The following is a 25,612-nucleotide window of genomic DNA, read 5'->3' on the forward strand; positions in this document are numbered from 1 at the left end:
CACTCTACCCGGCCACTCTACCCTTGAGCCACTGCCGCCCCGCTTAACACGGTATAGTAGTAGCACAAAGGAACACTCATCTTTAAAGGTTTTACATACAAAAAAATAATACTAAGGTTCAGTGGTGTAAAATAACTAAGTACATTTACTACTGTACTGTACTTAAGTACCATTTTGAAGTACTTTTACTTTACTGGAGTATTTGCCTATATTTTTTACTTCTACTCCACTACTCAGAGGCAAATATTATACTTTTACTCCATTACAATTATTTGAACACTTTAGTTACTAGTTACTTTGCAGATATAAATGATTACATTATAAAACATACATTAACCACTTCAGTCCTGTTAAAAAGGCCAGCACATAATGGGTATGTACCTTTAAATGCTCAGGTTGCCATAGTAACAGGTTGTGACGTAGTCACGATTGCGTGATTTAGCCCGGGATAGCTAAGCCTAACCTCGCATCACCAGTCTTTCCACCTCGGAGGAAAGCCTGGTATTCGTTACTGAAGGCCCATATGATCCGGTCTAGACCACGCCTACTGAAAAAAAAAAAAAAAAAAGCATCCTCTTTCCGGTTTTGTCGCGATCCGGGTTTGCGGTGCCGCTTTGTTTTGGTTCCCCAATCCCTATTTAAATGGAATAGAATTTCCCCGTGGGATAATATGGATAATACAGACGCTAAATAGTCTCTGGAAAGTACACTCACATTTATATTTAAAAAATAAGCTAAACTACGCCGTATCAAGGATTTTGGGGACGGACCTATTTTGAGGTGAGACGTCTTTCCGGTTTGTCGCGATCCGGTCGCTTTTCTTTTTTTTTCCGACCGGATCATATACCCGAAAAGGAATGCTGCCCAGGCTAAGCTAAGCCTAACCTCGGCCCCAGCCTCACTCATCTGCGAAGAGAAGAGAGCCCGGGAAGGAAGGGAAAGTGTCCTCCAGCCTTTTGTTCTACAAGCCAAGCTTAATAGTCGAAAGTAACTATCCGAGTATTATCTCAGTTTATTATGAATGTCTGACGACTGACGTTCCAGTATATTCACAAGCTTTATGGGCTCATGACAAACAGTAAGTGCATGCATGGTTATTGTATTGTTGTCTTCATGCCTCATAATGCATGTTGTTTAAGAAGATGTAAGAAAACATACCTGACGTCATTTGTATAATGTTCATATGTGGCTAGCTAACGTGGTGCTTTGCTAACGACAAGAGAAGTATCGCCGTTTATGGTGCCTGTAAACTAAGTGACCAAATTTGTTGCGTTCATTCAATGTTGTATTTATTTGGTGTGAACGTCATTCTCTGCTGTCCCCTCCTTCGGCCACCAGGGGTCGTTCTTTTTCAATTATAACTGGACATTTCGTTCATGACTTTTGAAACCCTACTCACTTTCAAAACTGCCCTAAAGATACACCTTCAGGAGGCTGCAATTCGAAAATGGCCCCTGTCCAAGTCTTAACCTACCCCAAGTCCTAACCTACCCCCTACCCCCCCTTTTCTTTTTCTTCTATTGTACTTTTTTTTCCACTCTTCATACCAGTAACCTGTAAACTGATTGTATGACATTCTGTATAGTAGCGTGTATATCTGTCTGTCTCTTATATGTCATCATGATTTGTGTGCATGGGGATCTCATCTTAAACAAGCTCAGTGCTTAATGAGTCTTCCAGTTTAGTAGACCTTGTATTGTGAATTTGTACTTCCATGTACTGATGTTCTCATGTCTTACTAAATAAAGTACATCAATCAATCAATCAATCAATCAATCAATCAATCAATGACTGGAAAGTGAATGACACCTTTGGATATCAATTATAAGCTTATTATGTTCAAGCGTGAAAAGAAACACTGCTAATGTCTGCATTTGTCTTAATATTAATATTGAGCCTTTAATAAGTGATTGTTATCATTGTAAAGATGTTGGATACTCATTTGTGATTACAGTGGTATATTTTGGATTGTTATGCTAATTGTTTATATGACGGTGCCTAATTATAGATGTATTTTATTTGTTATTACATAACTGCTCTAAATAATACTGTGAAGTACTGGACTAATAATAATAATAATAATAATGATAAACTTTATTTGTATAGCACCTTTCATGACATGAAATGCAGCTCAAAGTGCTTTACATAGCAAGAATACAATGGACCCTTCGCTAAGCCCCACCACCCACTCCACTCTGTGACTGGTGGTGCGAAGTTAGTCACACCCAGGCCTGGCAGCGCCTGGCAATCTCTGCTTCTCACCCATTGACTTGCATGTTAAATGGTGGCTTTTCCCCTTAAAAATAATCGATCATTTCAGGAGCAAGAGCTTCAAAATCTCTTCTAAATCTAGTCAACAAGGCCTGCAGTAGGCTATGCACTGGACAAATGTGCATGACATTATTTCAATTAACTAAAAACATGGGACATGGTAGAGGGAGTAATAGCCATGGATACACGACGGTCGACTGTCACGACCGTCATGGATGAACTTCAACCTGGTGTTTGCACTTTCTCCATTTATGGCCCGTACATCTACATAAACGTTCATATTTCAAAGATAAAGTGCTTATCCCATGGCCACGGATGTTACATGTATGTACGGGCTCTCAGAAGTACCTGTATCCTCCGTATTGTTCAATGAAAAGCATTTTAATCTGATCGGTGGCCATTTTCTCCATATGCTTTCAACTGAGTGACCCTATCGGTTGGTAGGTGTATTGCACTCGAATACATTATGATACAATGGCCACTGATCGGATTAAAATGCTTTTCATTGAACAATACAGAATATACGGGTACTTTTGAGAGTCCCGTGCATAATTGTAACATCCGGCCATGGGGTAAGCACTTTATATTTGAAATCTTAACGTTTATACAGATGTACGGACAGTAAATGGAGAAAGTGCAAACACCAGGTTGAAGGTGATCCTTGACTGTAACAGGAGTTTTCATGTACCGCAGGGACTGCAGTAGCAGTTAATAAATAGACGAACAAATGAATGAATATACTTTAACGTGCGGAATCCGAAACAGGCAGCGCTGTGATTCTGAATTTTGTTATGATTACGGTGATTAGTAGCCTATTATTGACACCACATGGGCGATTGAGTCGTGTAACTTTCCCGACGTTAAGCTGTGTATGTGTTCAACAACACAGCCATGAGTGCAGATTTCAGCTTGGGAAAAGCAGCCTCCAACGGGTTTGGGTACGTGGTTCATACATAGTCACCATTAAGTTATCGTATTCCTATTCTTGCCATTATGTTGGAAATGATTGTGTGTGTGTGCGGACGATATAATATTGACAGCTATGGCAGGTGACGAAAGCTTGCCAGACCTATGCCAGGCTAACAACGGTTGCTAAGCTGGCATTGGACAATCGCTTTTGGGGTGGGGTTTAGCGAAGGGTCCATTACAGTTACAATTAATTTAACAATAAAGCAAATAAGAAAAGCAAAAGCATAAAACAACATTAAAATAATAGAAAAGGGCAGTGAATCAGGCAATGCAGTGAGGACATGGATAACACAGAGATTCAAAAAAATCAGCTAAAAGCAAGAGTGAAGAAGTAGGTCTTGAGCTGTGCTTTAAAGCTATCGACAGAGGCTGCCTGTATTAGGTGTAATGGGAGTTTATTCCACGCTGTCGGTCCGTGGAAGCAGAATGCTGCTTCACCGTGTTCTTTATATGTCATTGTAGACACCTCGAGCAGGTCAGCACTTGAAGACCTGAGGGGCAGGTTTGGAACATATCTAGGCAGGCAGTCATAGAGGTAGGAAGGTGCCAGACCATTTAGAGCTTTATAAACTAGTAAAATAATGTTAAAATCAATCCTAAAAACAACCGGTAGCCAGTGTAGTGAAGCTAGAACTGGAGTAATATGTTCTCTCATCTTAGTTTTAGTTAAAACTCTGTCTGCCACATTTTGAACATTTTGAACAAGTTGTTGGTACGCAAATGCGCTTCCCCTCGTCTGATGTGCCGTGCAGCATGCATTTTGACGACGCATGCGCACCTGCGCACCAGTTATGTGCACCCCTGGTTATATGTGTCATTTTTTCCACATCTCCTCCAGGATATCAATCATTTCTGATCAGATGTGACTGTGGACTCCAGACTTCAGGTGAAGATGAACTCTCTCAACCTCAACTCTGCTGAACAGGAAGATCTTGGTATGTCACTTACTCAGCCTCCTTTTTCCATTTCCTCCTGTTCTGACATATTTTCGTCAAATTTTTGTTGCTTTGTTGCTTTTCCTTTAAGTCTCAATAATTTGTATTCTCAAACTTACATTCTGTTTCATTTTAACTCATTGCCTGCCCTGGACTTGTCGAATTTTGCTATGGCTCAGCCTGCCAATGACAAGTTTTGACGTTTTTTCACACAGGACCAGAGATAATACGGTCAGAAGATTTACTGCTCCATTCACTTCCTGGTTAATTTAATACTTAAAAATCCTGTATCTCGGCTCCTGTGTTTTTTTTGCGCCGAAACATGCTATTTTTAACGACACATAACAAGCTAATGCTAAGCTAACGTTTTTGTATAAGCACAGTGAAACCCCCCGTGATTACCAACCAGCAGGGGATCGATCATACTGGAGATAAATATTCTGTGACTACTTGAAAAGGTAAGAAAATGACAAAATCGCTGGCAGGCTGGGCCTTATTCTCTGGCAGTTAAAGAGTTAATTTGACCTGTAGCTTTTGATGTATATTAGATTTAGATACAAATGTCTCACAGTTCCTTCAACCACATATTCACTATATTGATGCTAAGACTTTTAGTATTACTTAAGTCTTACTTATGTCCTTATTATTGGTCCAGATGCCCTCACCCGCTCCACTCGTAATTTCACCCTGGATATTGACGGCTCCATTGTCACCCCCTCCACCAAAGTCCGCAACCTTGGTGTAGAGCTCGTCGGGTTAGGCATGTAACCCGAAATACCCGGGTTCCGACCCGTACCCGGCTCGGTCACGGGTCCATTCACAAGATGTGACTCCGGGTCGGAGCCGGTACAGTCCGTCTCGGGTCTGGTTCGGTCACGGGTCCTTTCACAAGATGTGACTCCGGGTCCGGGTCGGAGCCGGTACAGTCCGTCTCGGGTCTCGGTTCTCCGACTGTGAAATGGACGGTTCCACTAATACCCGAGTTGACCCGGCGAGCGGGTTTCTCGGGGCTCAGACTGTGAAATGCACGGTTCCATTAATACCCGAGTGGAGGGAGGGAGGTCGGTCGCTCAGAAGACAGACTGGCAGTGACGCAGTCAATGACTGGCTGCTATTTATATTATCATATCACTACATGATGTTATATCATTGACCTAAATGGCGATATATTAACAAGGATAGGATGATTAAAACATATTTGTCTGTATTAGCCTTGATGATCGTCTTTCTTGACCGAAGGCTCTGTCTGTATTAGGAACAATTTGGACAGGGGTGGAAAACTTTAGAATTTTAGTGGCGCATTACTTTACCTGAGTTACATCTTCTGATAGTTGTACTTGAATGTTGACATGAGATAATAATCCTGTTTAGTGTTTCACTACCACGAGCAAAGACTACAGCGCATATTAACGGCGCTGATCAACACACACGTTGAAAAGCTAGGACAAAGATACCAAGGATTCGACAGTGATGTCACTATGCAACAAGAAAGTAGCGACGGACGCTACGCCATGTTCGAAGTTGTTTTAAAGATAGCAACTTTAGCAAGGATTCGTCGGCGATGACATCACCGATGAATCCTTGGACATATTTTACCCACTCATTTACCAGTTATATCAAATATTGTCGATTAACGTAACGCTTTGGTTAATGGTTAAAAATGGTAAAATAATCGAGTTAATATCAACATGTTGTTACTCAAAGCACAATGGAAACTCCAAAGCCAATTATAATGTTAAACAACATTAAATGTGGTTTAACATTAGAAATTCAAGTGGATTATAGTTGGCAATGAAGAAGGACTACAAACATATAGAACGTGGATTTATTTTTGTATAGCTGTCCAATGAGCATTGACTGGGATTATACATCATAATCATGGAGGCTATACATTTATAGGTAAGAAAGTATGAAACAAGTCTTATTTAACGCTGGACAACTTGTACTAATGACGTTGGCAAACAATTTTGCGTTCGGGTTTTTCGCAGGCTCGGGTTATGTGCGGGTTCGGCTCCTGTATGTCACGGTTCTATACGGGTCGGTTCCCGACAGCTCTCGGTGCTGTTCGGGTCCGGATCTCAATTTCTAACAATGGCCCGGGTCCATTCGGTTACGTTTTTTTTTGGGCGGGTCCACTCGGGTATCGGTCCTTCATATTGGACCATAGGCCGGGTCCATTCGGTTCCGGGTAAAATAAACACGGGTCCATTTGAGTTCGGGTATTTATATTTGACCCGTGAACACCTCTACCTTGGTGTAATCCTGGATCCCACCCTCTCCTTCCAATCCCACGTCAACCGCATTACCAAAACAGCCCTCTTCCACCTCCGAAACATCGCCCGCCTCCGTCACTCACTATCCCAAACTGCAGCATATACACTCATCCATGCCTTATTCACATCCAGACCCGACTAGTGCAATAGCCTCCTCTACGGTGCCACCTCCAAAGTTCTCAAAAAACTTCAATATGTACAAAACTCTGCTGCCCGCCTCCTTACCAGAACCAGATCCAGAGACCACATCACCCCGGTCTTCCATGACCTTCACTGGCTCTCAGTAAAACACAGAATAGATTTCATAATACTCATCACCACCAACAAAGCCCTCAATAACCAGGCTCCCCGCTACCTCTCTGACCTCCTCAAACGCCACGCCCCCTCTCGCTCCCTCAGGTCAAGTGATGCCAATTTGGGAACCCATCGCCAAATAAAAATGGAAAAACAACAACCCTCTGCTGTTTTTTACGATTTTACTTAGCTCTTGGGGGAGCAAAATAGAGCACCCGGCACAAGGAAACCGGGGTTTTGGTCTGCCTTCAGCCTTTCACTTCTGGTGGTGCGACTATGTTTTCATTCCGACGAACAATATTTATACACAGAAAACTAATACCACTTCTCCCAGAGAACATGGATGGTTTTGGTTATAAGCCCACTTGTTTCTATGATGAAAGAGAAATGTGAATATCTTTCCGTGGTTTTGTCTGCTCTGCGGACGCTATTGTTAAATTATTTTCGGTTAGTTTCTAGTGGGGAAGAATCGGTACACATGTAAATCCAGCCCACTACATTTGATTGGGTAAAGCGCGGCCTGCTTCCTGATCTGAAGGCACGCCCACTTGTAGGCCAGTGCGTACGCGATATGACGAACCCCCCCGACAGATTCAAGCGGAGAGCAGAATCTGTTCTTGAGAGATTAAGGTGATGCAAACTCCTGGACTTCCCCATAAAAACAAAAGAAAAAGCACCTGGGGTGTACAGGGCTTTTTCAGTTGCAGCCCCCACCCTTTGGAGCCCACTCCCACCTCACATCAAAGCCGCCCCCCCACTCTTTTTGCAGTGTTCAAAGCCTCCCTCAAAACCCACCTTTTCAGACTTGCTTTTCCCCACCTAACTCAAACCAAACCTCCCTTCCTGCTTCTTAGTCTTAATTTTGGGATTTGATTTATTAGTAAAATGCACAACACATTTGGAAGTTGTTAATTGTGGACATTAACTACTTACAATGTAATTTTAAGTCTGTGAAGTACTGTCTACCTCTCAACTATCCTTACTTTGTCTTTGTTTCAAATCCAGTGTTGCATCATCAGGCTGGCTCCCCTGTCCTACCAGAGGTGAATGAACAAAGAAGCTTGGCTAGGCAAAAACACCACTGCTGTGATCAGTGTGGAAAACACTTCCCTAAAATGTCCAAACTTAAAACACACCTTAGAATTCACACTGGAGAGAAACCCTATGGATGTGATCAGTGTGGACAACACTTTTCTGAAATTAAGAACCTCAAAAGCCACCAGAGAATTCACACAGGGGAGAAACCCTATGGATGTGATCAGTGTGGACAACACTTCTCTCAAATGGCCCATCTTAAAACACACCAGAGAATTCACACTGGAGAGAAACCCCATGGGTGTGATCAGTGTGGACAACACTTCTCTTTAATGTGCAGCCTTAAAAGCCACCAGAGAATTCACACTGGAGAGAAACCCTATGGATGTGATCAGTGTGGACAACACTTCTCTCAAATGGCCCATCTTAAAAGACACCAGAGAATTCACACTGGAGAGAAACCCTATGGATGTGATCAGTGTGGACAACACTTTTCTGAAATTAAGAGCCTCAAAAGCCACCAGAGAATTCACACAGGGGAGAAACCCTATGGATGTGATCAGTGTGGACAACACTTCTCTCAAATGGCCCATCTTAAAAGACACCAGAGAATTCACACTGGAGAGAAACCCTATGGATGTGATCAGTGTGGACAACACTTTTCTGAAATTAAGAGCCTCAAAAGCCACCAGAGAATTCACACAGGGGAGAAACCCTATGGATGTGATCAGTGTGGACAACACTTCTCTCAAATGGCCAATCTCAAAACACACCAGAGAATTCACACTGGAGAGAAACCCTATGGATGTGATCAGTGTGGACAACACTTCTCTCAAATGGCCCATCTTAAAAGACACCGGAGAATTCACACTGGTGAGAAACCCTATGGATGTGATCAGTGTGGACAACACTTTTCTGAAATTAAGAGCCTCAAAATCCACCAGAGAATTCACACAGGGGAGAAACCCTATGGATGTGATCAGTGTGGACAACACTTCTCTCAAATGGCCCATCTTAAAAGACACCAGAGAATTCACACTGGTGAGAAACCCTATGGATGTGATCAGTGTGGACAACACTTTTCTGAAATTAAGAGCCTCAAAATCCACCAGAGAATTCACACTGGTGAGAAACCCTATGGATGTGATCAGTGTGGACAATTTTTTTCTGAAATTAAGAGCCTCAAAAGCCACCAGAGAATTCACACAGGGGAGAAACCCTATGGATGTGATCAGTGTGGACAACACTTCTCTCAAATGGCCAATCTCAAAACACACCAGAGAATTCACACTGGAGAGAAACCCTATGGATGTGATCAGTGTGGACAACACTTCTCTCAAATGGCCCATCTTAAAAGACACCGGAGAATTCACACTGGTGAGAAACCCTATGGATGTGATCAGTGTGGACAACACTTTTCTGAAATTAAGAGCCTCAAAATCCACCAGAGAATTCACACTGGTGAGAAACCCTATGGATGTGATCAGTGTGGACAACACTTCTCTCAAATGGCCCATCTTAAAACACACCAGAGAATTCACACTGGAGAGAAACCCTAACGATGTGATCAGTGTGGACAACACTTCTCTCAAATGGCCCATCTTAAAATACACCAGAGAATTCACACTGGAGAGAAACCCCATGGATGTGATCAGTGTGGAAAACACTTCCCTACAATGTCCAGCCTTAAAAAACACCAAATAATTCACACTGGAGAGAAACCCCATGGATGTGATCAGTGTGGAAAACACTACTCTCAAATGGCCCATCTTAAATCACACCAGAGAATTCACACTGGAGAGAAACCCTATGGATGTGATCAGTGTGGACAACACTTCTATTTCATGTCCAAACTTAAAAGCCACCAGAGAATTCACACTGGAGAGAAACCCCATGGATGTGATCAGTGTGGAAAACACTTCTCTGAAATCTCCAGCCTTAAAATCCACCAGAGAATTCACACTGGAGAGAAAACCTATGGATGTGATCAGTGTGGACAACACTTCTATGTCATATCCAGCCTTAAAAGCCACCAGAGCATTCACACTGCAGAGAATGGATGTGATCAATGTGGAAAAGCTTTTAGTCAATCAAAAAGTTTAGCAGATCACAAGGTTGTACACACTGGATTTAAACTGTTTCCTTGTGGTCAGTGTGGAAAGAGTTTCTCCACTTCAAGGAGCCGAAAACGTCATGAGCGCACACATATGAAAGATACATCTGATTAGTGTAAACACTAACACAACGAGAAACATCTGCATGATGTTACATTATATTCTTTTTTTAAACAAATGTTAATCAAGATGGCTAAACTGTCATAAACGTATTGCATGTATATGAGCATGTTTATTCTAGATGTGTGAACAATAGGATGGGGATGACTAAAATGTTTCTTACTATGCTTTATTATTACTATCCTTGTGTTATGCTGTACTGTCTTTATAGAACATGTCCCACCAACATTTTGCTGCAGATAGAAATAAACACATCTCAATATAACTTTTATTATCAATCTTATTCTTTGTTTCACAGTAATTTGACCTGTAGATTAGTTAGTGTAGATTCGATTATTTCTGTTTTGTCTCAGAGGTTGTTCATACTTTGTACATTTTACTCTTATTTAAATAAGGCTATAGATTAGATTTATGTGTTTTGTGTCAAAGGTAATTCATCATTTAAATGAAACGATTTCAATGAATTGTTCTTTTTAGTTATATTTCTTTGTCATTGAGTCAAGTGTTTTCAAAGAAAATATTAAAATATAGATAGAATATCTATCTAAATTCTTTGTTGTATGTTTCATTACATCCGACCTTACTATTTCGTATTGTTAGTATCCTTTTGTTATTCTGTACTGTCTTTGTGGAACATATCCCACCAATAACACTTTGCTGCAGATAGAAATAAACAAATCTCAATATTCATTTTAATCTCAATCTTATTCTTTGTTTCACTGTAATTTGACCTGTAGGTTTTCTGTTTTGTCTCAGAGGTTGTTCATGCTTTGTAAATTGTATTTGCGCAATTTAAGTTAATCACAAACAAACCTTGTACTACTACTAGAGAACAACATTTCTATTAAAAAAAATGCTTTCCCTTCACCACACCAGGTTGTATTGTTCTGAGGGAATTTGGAGGAATAGTGTGCAAATTAAGTTTGTATAGGAATGTATGTCTCAGTGGCTCTGCTTGAATAACGAGATAAAGTGAGAGAGACTGATTCAAACACACACACACACACACACACACACACACACATCAAAAAGTACCAAAAGTTAAAAAGTACTCATTATGCAGAATGTCCCATTTTACAAGTTTTCAAATGTATGAAAATCTTTTGAAAATAGCAGAGCGTGTAGATCGGCTATTTTATGCAATGCACTTTGTGTGACCATCCCGAGGACAGTGGTGTAGGTGTCAGGGATTTCCTGCCCAGCTGAACACACCCCCTTTGTGGAGAATTTTTGGTGAGGAAAGACAGATAATGGCGAGAGAGATGGAAGGTACTAGCAGTCAAGGTACTGGCAAAACGGGCAGAAAAGCCTTAACAAAAGGTGAGGAGGCAGCGGATAAGCTGATCTTTGCAGCGAGCCAATACCCCATATTGTTTGACAAAACACTTGTAGACTTCAGAAACAAGTCGAAGACGAACGAGGCATGGAAAAAGATAGCTGCTATGGTTGGCGAGGAAGGTGAGTTCAAATACTAGCAAAAATGCAAAATATATAATACTCACATTTCTTACTCAAGTAAAAGTATCAATACTGCATTGTAAAAATACTCTGTAAATGCTCTAACCTAACCTACCCCCTACCCCCCCTCTCTCTTTCTGCTTTTGTACATATTTTTCACTCTTCATACCAGTAACCTGTAAACTGATTGTATGACATTCTGTATAGTAGTGTGTATATCTGTCTGTCTCTTATATGTCATCATGATTTGTGTCCATGGGGATCTCATCTTAAACAAGCTAAGTGCTTAATGAGCTATCCAGTTTAGTAGACCTTGTAATTTGTACTTCCATGTACTGTTATGTACTGTCATGTATACTGTTCTCATGTTTTACTAAATAAAGTACATCACTCAATCAATCAATCAATCAATCAATCAATCAATCAATCTATTACAAGTAAAAGTCCGGAATTCAAAATATACTTGAGTAAAAGTACAAAAGTATTGGTATCAAAATGTACTTAACGTACCAAAAGTAAAAGTACTAAATGTTTGAAAATAGCACATCTAAGCTCACACGTGTGAGCTTGTACATTGGCTATTTTCAAGTAGCCTAGGTATAAAATAGTGCTGAAGTGGTTAGTGTACGTTTTATAATATAATAACTTATATCTGAATAGTAACTAGTAACTAAAGTTTTAAAATAATTGTAGTGGAGTAAAAAAGTACAATATTTAAATTGCTACCACTTATACTTTAGCTATGAACTGGCATGTACATAAATGCTGCGACCCCTCTCCCCGGGGAGAGGAGAGGACCTCGGCAGTGACGGCACCGGGACTCCCGCTGTCATCTCTACGGTGAGACAGCAGCATCTGAACGGGGAGGATGGGGCCGACACTCCGCCAAAACCAGGAATTACTGTGACATGATTTTTTTTTTTTTTACTTGTTAATTTGTGTATATAAAATAGATTCCCTGTCGAATCTCCTAATTACACCAACATTGTTCTTTCTTGTGAAGTAGTTTGTGCTTTTTCATTAAGATTATTAAGTTAAATAATAGGCTCTATTCACAGCAGCCATATTATGAAGACATTCACAGGTGTTACTAATGAAGGCTCTGTTCCTTCCATGAGAGTGTACAAATGGAACCAAATGGACCCGTAAGGGTCCATTTGGTTCCATTTGTACACTCTCAGAGTTATGGGGGTCGTGGAAACCACTGTGCTAGACTAAATGGAACAGAGCCTTCATTAGTATCATTGGTAACACCTGTGAAGGAAGTGATAATATGGCTGCTGTGCATAGAGCCTCTTTCTAGCACAGGGAACCACCATGGTACCTGGCCGTGAGAGTGTCTCCTAAGACGGACTAGTGGAGAGCAGCGGTGGGGGGAGCGACCAGTGCGGCTCGTTCAGTTATTAAGCAGCTTGTTTAAAAACATTCTATAGATTCTTTATCCATAAATAGGTTATGTAGTAACTAAATATAGACTTTTGTGATAGTAATCATTGCTATATAGAGTGTTTGCTCAGTAACAAGGGTCCCTCCAGCTCTTTAGAAAACGGAAAATACATTCACCAGGTGGGTCAACAATTTCATCCAATCAGGAGAGAGAGCAATTTTTTCAGCTCCAATTTTATAGTGTTCCATTTTCAAATGCATCTGCTAATTTAATTTGTTTCATCACTTCCAATTGCACTTGTTTATCCTGTATCCTTCCTGTGTTAGTTATCTCTTGGATCAAATTGGTATCCTGTTTACAAAAGAGCTTGGCGAGCCAGCCAGGGAGACTCTTGTTACTGAACAAACATCCTCTAGAACAATTACTGTGGGGATTTAGAGCTTATTTAACACTTATTTTTAACACACAAATCTCACTTACACACCCTTTAACCCATTCAATCGGGCAACGCATCTGTCTGTGTCATTTTAGATTTCTTTGGCTATTCAAAAATAGTAGATCTACGAGCTTGTAGATTTTTGAAAAATCGTGCAAATCTTTGAATACATATACACATATATATATATATATATATATATATATATATATACATATATATACATATATATATATATATATATATATATATATATATATATATATATATATATATATATATATATATATATATAAACATTTTTGTTCCAGGGATCCCCCAGAAGCAAAGATTTGAGTTACAAATGTTCGCTTTAAAAAAAAATATATATATTCAAAGATTTGCACAAATGGTCAAGCTTTAAAAAAAATAGCAGCTATACAAACTCATAGCACGGCACGTGCCGTGCTATGAGCTTGTATAGCTGCTATTTTTGAATAGCCAAAGTATAAAATAATGGTTGTAAGCTCAAATCTAAAATGACACAGATGCGTTCCTGGATTGAATGGGTTAATATATGTAACGTTCCTGCTCTACTTCAGATTTGAAGTCTGGTCTCCTGCACAAATGCTGACATTTTCACCACCGAGCTAAGATAGAGCCTGACTGCTTGCTCTGGGGAGGAATTACATTTTGACATTCAGGTCAAAACTTGTGTCAAACCTGTCACAATCTGGTGGTGTGGTGAGGACCCAAATGCAGACAGCCAGGCAGAGTAGTAGTGATGCGCGGGTCGGGTTTTTTCATGACTCGGCCCGCCCCGCCCCGCCACGGAACCCAACCCGCCTCAACCTACTCCGCGAACCCATATATAAATCTATGGCGCAACCCGCCCCGCGACCTGCGATTTTTTTTTTATTCTGTAAAATCATGGTTAGAAAATAATCCCCAAGTGTATTCAAACTGTTTTATTGTTATTATTCTTATTCTTATTAGGAATAAAGACAAAACAAGAGCATGTTATTATTATTTATTTTTTTTGCGTGTGAGAGCGTGTGACCCGCTCACCCGCAGCCCGCATAATTTTCTCAGAAATTCTGACTCGACCCACCCGCGCCGCGGGTTAACCCGCGGGTCCCGCGGGTTACGGGTCAACCCGCGCATCACTACAGAGTAGTATTCAACACCCATGATTGGGGTTTTAATACAGGTTAACATACAGACAGACGATGCGACACAAACAATGATCTGTCAACAACTGACTGGGGAACGAGACTAATATACACATGAGAAACAGCTGGGGAAGACAACATAGAATCAGAACAACTAGAACATAACAGACATACCATCACCTAGACAGGCACAGTCTGTGACTGTGACAAAACCGCTCGCGGCAAAGTTTGTGTCCATTGTTGTTATATTTTATCAACATACTCAACCATACAGATTTGGACAAAAATAAACATTTTACTCACTAAAACAAATGAGATTATAGAGCCTTTAACATTTCGGATTGCTACTTTGTTATGTTGTTGTTGTTTTGATTATTAGGAGCAGCTCTACGACTTTGAGAGAGCAGTGGTGTAAAGTAACTAAGTACATTTTCTCAGGTACTGTACTTTTTACTTTAGTGGAGTATTTCAAATTTTCAATATTTTTACTTCTACTCCAATACATCTCTGAAATATTGTACTTTTACTCCACTACAATTATTTGAAAACTTAAGTTGCTTTTTAGATTTGTATTACTATACATACATACATATACACATATTTAAACTAGACCACGTTATTGTATATTTAGGATGATTTATAGTCATAGCAAACATTAGATCAAGACTATCGTTGATGTATTTGATCTATTTTGACAGTTTTATATCTACGAGTCTTAGCAACCACTCCCCCAGATTGCCCTGAAATGTCACCTGTAAAGCCCGTATTTCTCCAAACATGTACAAAAATATAAGGTGCTTACCCGCTTGCCCCAAATGTTATCTCTGTGTCCGTCGTGTTTGTGCAATGTATCAATCCATATTTTTCAATAAAGAAGTGTTTTAATCCTGTCTGTGGCCAATTCTATCGGAAGTTCCCTAATGGGCGGTAGTGACGGGGCGAAAATTCCGGTGAAAGCCGGAATTACACTCAATGTAAACAGAAAGTAAACAAGTGGGAAATGGCGTTCGGCCACAGACTGGATTAAAACACTTCTTTATTGAACAATATGGACTAATACATTGCGCAAACACTCCAGACACCTAGTTAACATTTGGGGCAAGCAGGTAAGCACCTTATGTTTTGCATTTGTACATGTTTGGAGAAACACGGGCTCTGGTAATTTGATGACCAGTGGCGGCTCCGGTAAGAGACACAAAGTGTCAACTTTGTGCCTCCTACCGGCATTTACCGGCATCTTTCTGCTGGTCATCAAATTATTGGCTTAGGAATGTGACAAAAAAAAAGTCTCCATGAATGCAAGGCTTCATGGGGTGTGTAATCGATTCATCGAGTCATTTTTTAGGTGAACTACTCCTTTGAGAAAGGTTTTTAAAAAACACCATAAAAAAGACACCATAACCATAAAAATACATTAAGAACATGTATTAGGATACTGTGTGGCCGATATGGTATTCATTGATGGTAGAGTGTTATGTTAGGCAGTGGTGGAAAAAGTACTCAAATGTTTTACTTAAGTAAAAGTATCAATACTGCATTGTAGAACTACTTTGTTACAAGTGTACAAGCTCGGAATTTAAAATGTACTTGAGTAAAAGTACAAAAGTATTGGTATCAAAATATACTTAAAGTACAAAAGTTTTCAAATGTATAAAATGTATGCAAATCTTTTGAAAATAGTAGATCTACAAGCTCACAATGGGTCGCATCGCGACATATTGTGAGCTTGTAGATCTGCTATTTTCAAATGGCCGAAATGTACATAGGGCTGAAGTGGTGAATGTATGTTTTGTTATACTAATCAAGTAAGTAACTAGTAACTAAAGTTTTCAAATAATTGTAGTGGAATTAAAGAACAATATTTACCTCTGAGATGTAGTGGAGTAGAAGTAAAAGTACTGAACATTTAAAATACTGCAGTAAATTAAAAAATACCTCAACATTGTACATAAGTACAGTACTTGTGTTAGGATTTAAAGTTCATACTGGAGCCACAAACCACCAGGAAACAAGGTTGCAATCAAATATCCAGTTTATTTAGCCAGATACTGATGAAGTATGACAGTAGGTTTTCATGATGATGCCATGGTTCTAAACAAAGACACAAAGAAACAAATTATAATATCATGCCAGATAAAATATCAATTATATATATGGCCTTTAAATCATATTATACATTAAGGTATATCAAAATAATAATTGGCCAAGTATTTACTTCATAATATTAAACATATAAATATCCATATAACTCAAGTTCATCAACTCTTAAATATAATCCACATCACTAAAAGTAAAACACTAGAACTTACATTATACCAGGTTTAACAGACGCATGGCAAACATCAGGACATGGGCAGCACACGGCAAACACACAGGCCGGCAGCATGTGTTTGGAAACAAAGGACAAGGGGAGAATGGGAATCCAGTCCTGTTTTTATAGTGCGAGGAAGTGAGGTCACCACCACAGGTATCAGTCTGATTCCCATTGTGGTGTCTCCTTGTGGAGTGGAGGGGAAATTAACCTTGCAGTTTCTGACAGCCGCCCCCGGATTTGTGCAGCAAATATGTTCATTTGGTTTCTTCAGTGATTTCAGGGAGTGGGATTAATCTGGAAACAGGGCGTATGTATTCTCGACCTTGAATAATGACTTTAGCACTGCGAACTTTTCTATCCTTTCCAGGTTAGGTTTCAGTTATCCTTCCAATAGGCCATGATGCTCGAGGAAGTTGAGAGTCAACTATCATCACAACCTGACCTGAATTCAAGTTCTCCTTGTCTCCCATTTTTGCCTGGCTTGAAGGTTTGGCAGGTAGAATTTGATAAAGGCTGACCAAAACTGATCAGCCAAGATCTGACTGTGACGCCATCTTCTTTTGCCGAGGAGTTCACTTGAACAATAGATTGTTGGACTGTGTGTAGGACTGTTTCCGTTGGTGGTTGGTTTCCTAGAACAACACGGAGGGCCATTTTTATTGATTTGATCTCTCGTTACCAGCTTCCACCGAAATGTGGGGCAGATGGAGGATTGAATTGGAAGTGGACTTGTGTACGAGATAAGTGCTGCTTTAAGTCTGGTGCCATGGCCTGGAAGGCATTTCGCAGTAATGGCTGCAGCTCAAACTTAAGTTAAAACTTTGTCTTTAACAGTAGGGCTGGCGCCTAGGGCTGTCTGCAAGGGACCATGTTGGTAAACATCATTTCCAGCAGTTGGGCTGGCTCCCTCTGGCAGCCAGGTCAGTTCAACTACAGCTGAACCTGGTGCATAACATCTACACAAACAGCGACCCCTGTGTACCTTTTAATCTTTGTGTAATCTTTTTCAGAAGCGTAGCGAAGCCCATTCCCACCTAACCAGAGCCAGCATAGCAGACCTGACCATGCCCACGTTCACCACTGAAATGGGAAAACGCTCATTTAGATTTGGAGGAGCAGTTAACTGGAACTCGCTACCCCTGACCATAAAGAGCACCAGCAGCCATCTCCTTTTTAAGACAAGGGTCAAAGCATGGCTATTAGAAAACGTTGCCGAATAGTAGGGTCACTTATGTTAGCAATGTGATTATATGTATTTATACTGTAGGTAGTGTAGCAATTGATTGTTTTATTTATTATTGTATTTTTTACCTGTATGTATTTTGTTGCAGTGTTGTTTGTCTCAGACCAAGGACCACAATGAAAATAAGTCGCAAGACTTTTATGTGTCTGTATCCTTGACGTTTCTGTATAACGTCTAATAAAATCAAAATCAAAATCATAGGAGATCCCTCTTTTCACCCGTCCTCGCTGGCATACAGGTTTGTTTGTTCGATCCCTTCCCCCTGCGCTGCACCCTCTATTAGTAACGTCGGGTGGCACAAATCATTCAATCATCCCCTGATCAGACCCATTACCCTCCAGTGAATAGGAAGTGTCCATTTATCTCATAGTGTCCAACATGTTACATATCAAATAAGATACAATAACGTGCATAAGTAAATCAGATGTTACATACCACTTGTGTAAAAATAACACCCATAGATCAAGCAGATAAATATAATAATATAATGTGCATTTGTCACAACTTTCAACATGACTTTACGGGAACGGTTGGGTTTGTCCATGTAAAGGAGCTCTGAGGGGGAGGATGTTAACATCACATTTGTTAACATTAACATCATGGAGAATGGTCAGGTGAATCTCCTTACAAATTTTGCATGGCCTCTTCAAGGTGCACTTGTCAATTTTATGCGTTCTCCCACAATTCCTGCATCTCTCTTTGATCCATTTCAGAATATCATGTTTTGAAAGTTTCTTGAATTCTGTGCTTGAACCAAGGAAGTGGTCTCTGACATTACAGTAGGGACAGTAAGGTTTAGGCTTAATATATACCTTCTCTTGGGGGTCGACTCTTGTTGTGTTATCCGATGATGTTGACATGTAGACAGAAGAGACCTGTTTGGAGGGCTGGCGTTCCTTTACAGCTCTTGGTCTTTCCTGCTTGTGGACTTCAACAGCTCTCTTTTGGGGTCCAGTCCTAACCTTAGCAAGGCTGAGAGTTTCACGATCAAAGTGGGTGATGATGTTATCACAAGAAAGGAGGAAATTACCTACCTGGGTTCCATCTTGGAGGCAAACCTCTCCGGTAACAAAAACGCAGAAAGAACGGTCAAAAAGGTCAACCAAACAACACGCTATTTGTGGAGGATTGATCGTCTAGTCAGTAAGAATACTCTGAAGATTCTTGTAGGGGCCCTCATACAAGGTCATTATGATTATGCATGCACTTCATGGTATCACAACACCTCCAAGGCCTTAAAAACAAGGCTCCAAACATCCCAAAACAAACTTGTAAGGCTACTTCTTGGCCTCAATCACAAAACCCATCTAACCCCTGCTCATTTTGCTAGGATTGGATGGCTTAGGGTTGAGGACAGAGTACAGCAACTTGCTATGGGCCTGGTCTTCAAGATACACCACAACATTGGGATCCCCCTGTATTTGTCAAAATACTTCCAAAATGTTAATGATCATAACACCAGAGGAAGCTCCACAAATCATGTTCAACCCAGATTTGGCTCAACAAAGGGAATGAACTCGTTCTCATGCTATTCATCAAAAATGTGGAATGCCCTACCAAAAGGAGTAAAGGAGTGTAAAACCCTACTCACTTTCAAAACTGCCCTAAAGATACACCTTCAGGAGGCTGTAATTCAAAAATGGCCCCTGTCCAAGTCCTAACCTACCCCATGTCCTAACCTAACCTACCCCCCTACCCCCCCTCTCTTTTTCTTCTTTTGTACATATTTTTCACTTTTCATACCAGTAACCTGTAAACCTGTAAACTGATTGTATGACATTCTGTATAGTAGCGTGTATATCTGTCTGTCTCTTATATGTCATCATGATTTGTGTGCATGGGGATCTCATCTTAAACAAGCTTAGTGCTTAATGAGCTTTCCAGTTTAGTAGACCTTGTATTGTGAATTTGTACTTCCATGTACTGTTATGTACTGTCATGTACTGTTCTCATGTCTTACTAAATAAAGTACATCAATTTGACTCTTGACTTTGACTGCAGCCAAGTTGAAAGGTCAAGGAGGGAGTAAGTTTGGGTTGCCTGTCCAGTCAGAATGCCACGATTAATACAGTACTCAACAAATCCATCTCTGTACTGCACAGTTTACTAAGGAGTATGTCAACATGAGAGCCACATCTTAATTCAGAGCCAGTGGGGCCCGCTAGGGACAGCAACATCTCCACCAGAACATTGATAGACAGGGAAACATCATCCAAGGCCTCTACATCACTAATGCGAATAATGGGGAATTCAATATTGCTCCGATTTCACTCTGAACAAGCAGCCTTGGCTGGCCGTATCTCTCTTTAAGTGCTCTGAGGGCAGTGGAATATGGTCTTGCATCATGCATGCTGGATCTGGCCAATGTGTTAGCACCTGGGTGCTGGAGATGGTCTAATAAGATCTGATATTTATACTGTTCAGTAAGCAATATAATTCACATTCACGTAATACTGATAATATCATTATATAAAGCAACACAGAAGCTTTCGATAAGGTGTATGAGAAAATGTTTATTTCTTAGCTGTTAAGTTTTTTGCAGCAACAAATCTCAAACCTCATAACATCAATCCACTTGGTACAATGAAACAGGCTAGTGTCTTTAGGCTGACTTGAGCTTAATTGGACTTGGCAAAGCCTACCCTGTTGTTATCACGATCACAACAGTGTTCACAACAGAGTGCAGTGTCAGTCCCCCTGACACTGCAGCACATTTTAACATAACTTAAAAATGCAAGGGAAAAAAGAGCTAGAATGAAAATAAAATGTGCATTTGTTAATATAACTTGTTATATTATTCCCTTCCTGTGCTCAGTATGAGATACATCAGTGGTTTCATCTACGAGTATGGAATATATTTTGGCCTCCTCTATTTCTTTCCTTATCTCTCTTTTTGTGTAGATGGCCAGAGCTTTTAAGATATCGTTTTGTGTTCTGTTTGATAAGAGTGAAACCTGACACCTCTTCTTATTTCTTTTCTTTTCTGTGACTTCATCTAAATGTAGTTTTAGTACACTTTCGTACTGGCTAAACATTTTTACAAGCTCCAGGAAGTTGCCCTGGTTTGAGCTTGTGTCAGACTCATCGTCGCCCCTGAAAGCCTTCCCCTGCCGTGCCAGATACAAACTGATGTCAATTAATCGGGTCAAAATGTCTCTGTTTCTTTGTTTCTCTTTTCGCCATACCTTGTTTATCTGAGACATCAAAAGCTGCTTGTAGAGCTTTCTTTTTATATGTGTTCCATCTCTAACCTGACCCTGCCAGAGGTGGCGGTAAGCTGTTTGGATCTGGTAGCGTCAGGTTATTCCATCTCACCATGCTGGTTAAGTGGGACTCTGAGTTGGCATGGTCTTGTATTTTGTCAAGCCCTTTTTTCCAATTATTTACACCAGCTACTCTCCAAGCATTAGTGTTGTGCTTTCTTTCATTAAGAAAATTAAGAAAAAGCCGGCAGCTGAAGCAGTACATGGCATGAAAGCATAATCCAAGTTTGAGCTCTCATCTCTGGCTCATTTGTTTCTTAAGCCATAAATGAGATAAATGTGAGGCAAAAAGGAGATATCAGCTTATGGCTCCTGTTTCTCATCGTTTTCTCCTGAGAAATAGACTCAGTATGTCTCAGATGGAACCTCTGATGAGCCATACAGGATATCTCAAAAATGGCTTAAATGTTGCTCAATGTAGCAGCATTGTTGCATCTCAAATGTATGTTTCTCATTGTTTTCTCCTGAGAAATAGACTCAGTATGTCTCAGATGGAGCTCTGTTGAGCTATACAGGAGATATCAAAAATGGCTTAAATGTTGCTCAGTATAGCAGAATTGTTGCTTCTCAAATATAGCTCAGAGTGAGAGCTCAACATAATCTCATTTAGAGCTCTTTAATACTGAGATCGATCAAATCCCATAAGACTCAGATAGGCACCAGACCTTAATTATTCATAACATATCAAAAGTCTACTAAAGTCTGACCACTAGAAATGACTCAAAAGACTCCTTAATTTATTATTCATCATAGACAAATCATTTTGGTGATCCAATTAGCACATATCAATTATATAATAGTTATGTCATTATAAGCATATTTATTCATATTTATGGGTGGCAGTGGCTCAGGGGTAGAGTGGCTCACTGTGGCTGGATGGTAACCACAAGGTTGCCAGTTCAAACCCGGTTTCACTGAACCTCTACAGTATATTGCTCCTGATGTGCTGGTTGGTGCATTGCATGGTTTCCGCCGCCATCGGTGTGTGAATGGGTGAATTGATGCACAATCTATGTAAAGTGCCTTGGATAAAGGCGCTATATAAATGCACCATTTACCATTTATGTTAAAATCTAAAAAAGTCCAATGTAATTGGACATTTCTCCTTTTTCCACAAGACAAAATGTCCAGTATCAGTGATTTAATTTCAGTTATTATTAACAATTTGTTAAAGCCTTCAGGATATCTCATTTGAAACCAATAAGGAATGAATTCATTATTTCTGGGACTTACTATGAAATACAAATACAAATATAGCTGCAAGCAGCGATAATACGGGGCCAGTGAATAGAGAGAGAGAGAGACATGGAAACGGAATAGATTGAAGAGAGAGAGAGTGACATGGAAACAATAGATTGATGAGAGAGAGAGATGGAAACATAATGGTTTGATTGGACATCTCAACCTACTGCCATTAACAGGATTCGAACTCTCAACCTTCAGACTAATAGGCTGCAACACTACCTATAGTGCTATAGCTTTGTCCAGGCTGATATTGTCTGTTGAAGATCATAAACTCTTGCCTTCTTTCATGAACCAAGCCCCTGTTTCACTAACACTAAGATCACTCGTTCACAAGCCATTTACCAATGAAGAAATTGTACATCTCCTCAGAACCAAAACTAATGAAAGTAGCCGATCTACAAGCTCACAAACCATGAAAAGTTGTGAGATTGTAGATCAGCTATTTTCAGAATGAAGTATGTCCTACGTAAAAAACGTACTCTCAAATAAGCATTTCAGGTTATCTTTACCATTTGCACATGTATTCATTGATACAGTCATGTTGTTTGCAATTCAACTTAAATTAAGTCTAAATCAAATGAGGCTTGAACTGGCGACCTTGAGATTGTGAAGCATTCATTTAAGGGAGACGCCATTGGCCCAACAGACAAGTAACTGTGAAAAAGGAGATCACACAGATGATACAGTTTCACGCAAATAGCTGAAAAATCCTGGGTTTAAGTGTTTTTCAAACTGCTCAAAATTGCGGACAATCTAAGGGCGGAGCTTAATGGTCAAATCGATATGTGTGTTCCTCATGAGTCAAGGCACATGTGTAAGCAAGTTTCACGACTTTCGGCCAAACGAGGCATGACTTATGCCTGTTTAAAGTCTGCATTTTCAAAAAATTGCTATAGCGCCCCCTTTTGGCCAATTGGAGTAAGATTGGTTTCAGTGATATTTGGAATGACCCTGTACATTTCTGCAAAGTTTCAAAGAAATGTGAGTCTGCATGTATGTTTTAGGCACAGATGAATAATTTTCATAAAACTGTAATAGTTAAAATCTATCTCCTCCTGGGATTTTTGAGCAATCTGCACGAAACGTTTACCACTTGAACTTTGGACCTCTGCCTACAAAAATTTCCAACGGATTTTCCATAAGTGAAAAAATGCAGAAGTTAGGAGCCAATGACTGTTTTTCATATAATTCAAAATGGTGGGAGATCTAAAGGTCAGAGGTCAAAAGTCAGACCACGAAAGTTGTCGGGCATGAAGAGACGCATGTGTGTATCGAAGTTTCATGGTTGTAGGTCAAACAGGGCATGAGTTGTACCTGTTCAAAGTTGGCACTTTCAATTGAGTGCTATAGCGCCACCCTTTGACGAATGAGTGTGAGAATTATTTCTTGGTAGTTTTTCATGAGCATCTACCATATGGCCGAGTTTCGTAAAAAGCGTATGCACGGTTAAGCCAGAACTGGCAAAAACAAGTATTTTTCAAACTGCTCAAAATTGCGGAAAATCTAAGGGCGGAGCTTAATGGTCAAATCGATACGTGTGTTCCTCATGAGTCAAGGCACATGTGTAAGCAAGTTTCACGACTTTCGGCCAAACGAGGCATGACTTATGCCTGTTTAAAGTCTGCCTTTTCAAAAAATTGCTATAGCGCCCCCTTTTGGCCAATTGGAGTAAGATTGGTTTCAGTGATATTTGGAATGACCCTGTACATTTCTGCAAAGTTTCAAAGAAATGTGAGTCTGCATGTATGTTTTAGGCACAGATGAATAATTTTCTTTAAACTGTAATAGTTAAAATCTATCTCCTCCTAGGATTTTTGAGCAATCTGCACGAAACGTTTAGCACTTGAACCTTGGACCACTGCCTACAAAAATTTCCAACGGATTTTCCATAAGTGAAAAAAAGCAGAAGTTAGGAGCCAATGACTGTTTTTCATATAATTCAAAATGGTGGGAGATCTAAAGGTCAGAGGTCAAAAGTCAGAGGGTGAAAGTTGTTCAGCATGAGGAGACGCATATGTGTATCCAAGTTTCATGGCTGTAGGTCAAACAGGGCATGAGTTGTACCTGGTCAAAGTTGGCATTTTCAATTGAGTGCTATAGCGCCACCTTTGGACGAAAGATTGTGAGAATTATTTTTTGATCGTTTTTCATGACCATCTACCATATGGGAGAGTTTCGTAAAAAGCGACAGCGCGGTTCAGCCAGAACTGCGAAAAGTGGCAGAAGAAGAAGAAGTGACAGAATACTGCCAATAACAATACGTGTCCAGAGCAGAGCTCTGGCCCCGTAACAAGACCAGGAGACCTGGTTCTGCCAGACCCAGAATAAATTCCCTTTTATGCCCATGTATGGACGAAAGGGGGACAGACTTTTACGCCCATGTATGGACGAAAGGGGGACAGACCGTGTTATGCCCATGCATGGACAGTGAGGTCTACAAACTTACAGTAGCTTGTGTTATGTCATAGAGAGTTATGTAGGCTACAACCTCGCTGGGTTAAGGATATAAACCCGACACTCCAATATTAACGTGGCGGCAGTCGCGGAACGGTATCACTGCATTCCGCGAGTCTCATGACTGCTTTATTTAGTGTAACTCGAACACGCACTGCTCGGTATGGGTTGAATAAATGGGTATACAAACGTATTCCATTCATGGCGATATGATTGGTATCATAATATGTCATTCATGTAGGCTACAAGCCTGCACTGTAACACATTTCTGTAATTTCTACAGTAAAAACAGTAACTTATTGTTCTGTCATTTTACAATGTTTAACTGCATTTTGCAATGCATCATGGGAAAAAAATCATTACAGAAAGTTACTGCATTTTTCCACAGTAACATAATGTAGAAATTACAGTCAGGTTATATTCTAACTGTAGAATGTAGTTTTACAGTAATATGTAAAGTATACATATTCATAATAATAATAATATAATTTATTTATACCACACTTTACATTTTTGGAAATCATAAAGTGCTTTACATGATGTGAACATCATTGTAGAGTCGTATATTTCCTTCAAAGTATATCTTCATAAAAAAGGTGAGCACGTAATTTGACGCACGACGCACTTTGTATCCGGTTTTAGAGACTTTA

The 25,612-nt window shown here is 40.1% G+C and overlaps 1 long non-coding RNA gene across 1 annotated transcript; it reads left to right on the top strand.

Annotated features, from left to right (window-relative positions):
- Window positions 1-930: 930 nt before the first annotated feature.
- On the top strand, window positions 931-8,116 carry LOC311052797. The gene is made up of 3 exons (XR_014601553.1): window positions 931-1,078; window positions 4,079-4,175; window positions 7,748-8,116. It is a non-coding gene; the product is annotated as an uncharacterized lncRNA (long non-coding RNA).
- The last annotated feature ends 17,496 nt before the right edge of the window (window positions 8,117-25,612 follow it).

This window comes from Gymnoscopelus microlampas (assembly GCF_963454915.1).
Source record: "Gymnoscopelus microlampas genome assembly, chromosome: 10".
NCBI classification, from domain to species: domain Eukaryota; kingdom Metazoa; phylum Chordata; class Actinopteri; order Myctophiformes; family Myctophidae; genus Gymnoscopelus; species Gymnoscopelus microlampas.